This window comes from Pinus tabuliformis, chromosome J, assembly GCF_031772625.1.
Source record: "Pinus tabuliformis cultivar Carrire ecotype Pingquan chromosome J, CPIR1, whole genome shotgun sequence".
Taxonomy (NCBI): Eukaryota; Viridiplantae; Streptophyta; class Pinopsida; order Pinales; family Pinaceae; genus Pinus; species Pinus tabuliformis.
In genome coordinates, this window is record NC_142295.1 from 686801718 (window position 1) to 686804837 (window position 3120).

The 3120-nt window shown below is 41.6% G+C and overlaps 1 pseudogene; it reads right to left on the bottom strand.

The window, feature by feature from the left end:
- Positions 1–253: 253 nt before the first annotated feature.
- LOC149228688 (putative UDP-N-acetylglucosamine--peptide N-acetylglucosaminyltransferase SPINDLY pseudogene) lies at positions 254–1888 on the bottom strand (annotated as a pseudogene).
- Positions 1889–3120: the final 1232 nt, after the last annotated feature.

Genomic DNA, 3120 nt, shown 5'->3' on the forward strand with positions numbered 1-3120 from the left:
GTGTCTTGAATTTGCTCCAAACAATTTCACCTTCGAGCATACTGATCTCTGAGTTTGATGGTGGAATATTGGATGTTACCCTACTGCAGCATAGTAAAAGTCCTTCAAAGATTCCACAGCTTCCAATTTCAAATCTTCAATGTCTATTCTTAGGCGCTCCAAATTAATGGCCTCTGTCTGTCTCAAACTTCGATCAGCCTTGAACTTATATAACCTGCGCTCCATTAGTACTATATCCTTAATGCCATAACAGTCAGAAAGCATGTGAGTTAAATAACCTCTTCCAGCCCCATTCCCTGTGTGCAATATAAAGCTTATCATCTTCGCCCTCATAGATGTAGTTCATGGCTAGCAAGCGATTTTGACCAACATTCTGAGAGTCTGGATCAATTTGCAAACACCGCTCATATGCCTCTATCGCAAGCATGATATTACCTGCATCCCTGTGCAAAACCCCTAGATTATTATAAGCTTCTGCATATGCAGGATTTTCCATTATAGCCTTTTCAATCATGCTTGCAGCAGCATCCATTTTACCCTGGACAGTGTAGACCACACCAAGATTATTAAGAGACTGTGAAAAACTAGGTTTGATCGACAAAGCCATCTGGTAGCACTCCACAGCTTTGTCAAGATTATCCCTGTCTTTATAAATGACTCCTAAATTATTGCATGCTTCCGCACAATGTGGATTGAAGTGCAGGGCAAGCTCATACATCGCAATTGCCATGTCAAATTTTAGTAGTTCACCATATGCGACACCAAGATTATACATAGCATCTGCATAGTGCCAATTATAAAGCAATGCCTTCTTGTAATGAGCTATACCCTGATGTATATCTCCTTCAAGCTTCACCTTTGTACCAAGGTCTGTAAGGGCTATAGCCATGTTATTCTTAGCAATTTCAAAATTTGGAGATACAGCCAAACACCTCTCATAACACGCAATGGCTGCATCCAAATCTCCACGGTTCTTATATATCACACCCAGGTTGCAATATGTTTCAGCATACATAGGCCTTTGCAATGCATCTTTTTCATAGCAATTAAGTGCCATATCATATTGCATCATTTCCGAATAAACCACCCCCAAATTATAATAAGCAAGTGCATAGCGGCTATCTATTTTTAGAGCTTCATAGTACTTCTGAATTCCTTCATGGACATTTCCTGCAAGTTTCAAACTGGTCCCAAGATCTGTCAAGACAATTGCCAAGTACTCCGCAGCAGGCTTGTATGTAAGATCCACTACAAGAGCCTTCTGATATGCCTCTGCTGCTTCTAGCAAGTGCCCTTCATCCTTGTACAAAACTCCACAGTGCGTGAGAGCACAAGCATTCTGAGGATCAAGCGCAATAGCTTCTGCAAAGCATTCAAATGCCTTCGGAATAACACTTTGCATTTGGAGACAAATTCCTTTTCCAATGTGAGCCTCGACATTGGTAGGCTCTGTTTCCAGGACAGTTTCATACAGACCAAGTGCATCCGCAAACTTATTCCTCGATCGCAGTATATTGGCATACGACAGTGCATCCTTCCCTTGAAACCTTCTAAGTTATGAGGACGAAGGGGAGGAGGCAGGACGAGGAGCAGAAGTAGAAGTAGGGCTGGTACTAGAAGTACTGCTCATTGAATGATGGCTCGTTGAATAATGACTCACTGCTCCATCGGCATTCGAAGGCAACGGCCTCTTCGAGTGTTCATTGTCGCTTGCAACATCCCCCCGCTCCCTTAACACATACAAGGCAGGATTTGACTTCATTATTTTATTCATAGCTTGGGCCAAAAGAGGCTTTGAACCAGGAAACCAATTACCAAATGCAGAATGTAAATTGTAAGCAAGATCGATTGCAATCATAACGCCAGTGGGTGATGTATAAATTGACATATTATCTGTTGTATAGTCTAAGAATTTGGCTCTCGTATACCGTTCACGGTCATGAGAATCATAGTCTTCCCACCAAAGTTGCACATCAATCCAATATTTATTACTTGCCTTCTGATCAAAAACATCCTTAGACTCTGCCACAAGGGTGGGCTTGCATTCTCCAGAAGACCGAAGGAATTGTCAATCAAAACATGCCACTACGCTCCCTGCCAATCATTCTGCGCACTAAAATTAGCACCATTTCCATTTCCTTGAGGATCCAATCCATCAAGATACCGACTATGTGGATGCATATAGATCAACCAAATGGGCAACCCTATCTCCTCCAGCGCCATTTGTATTATCACTTATGTTGGTGCCATACAAACGACCTGGAATTGTGGTTCCTATTGAAAAGTGCATTATGTCCACTTCATGACCACCGCAACTTTTGCTTGTACAACTGTCAACCGTCTCTTTGCAAGCACCCATATTATGACATGTTGCATTACCGCCACCTTGGAACATGAGTGATATAGAAGGGAAGCTCATTTCCATTCCTTACACATAACGATATTCCCCCGGTACTTTTAGCAGAAAATGTTGGCCGAATGCTCTTCCTTTCCTGGAATGTCTTGCTAAAAATCTTGATCTTGGAAGTACTTTCTCGAACTGCATATTCTCCATCTGAGGCCCAAACAAATTCGAGTGCAGATCCAAAGGATCTATTCCTCCATGCCAGTGCCGTATAAATTATGTATTCACCATCACCACATACAACAACAAATCTTCCATTTGGATTAATGTTACCAAAGGGGTCTAAATTTTCCCATAAAGACCCTTCAAACAAGAACGGAATTTGGAGGACAACAGTCAGTCTGGAGCGGAGTTCTTTGAGAGAGACATTTGATATATCCACATTATCAATAAGTATTTTCCCATCAGAGATTGGAGTAAGGCGAAATATATCATTAAGGACACTAGACCTGTTCTTCCAGCTATTCCAAACTGCTCACATGCATTTATAGTAAATGACACTGCTCGCAGGGCTGGTGGCAAAAATGGCATATATCTCAACATAACTTGGTTGAACTCAATGAGTCTTTCCATTGGCCAGTTTGGATCAACACAGGAATGCCCCTCCAGTTTTTTCGGAAAAATATCCATGTACTGCTGTACTCTCTCAACTAAAATCATTTCCTTCTTTACCTTCAGATATTTCAGTTGCACATTGAACTAACAGCTGTTTGGAA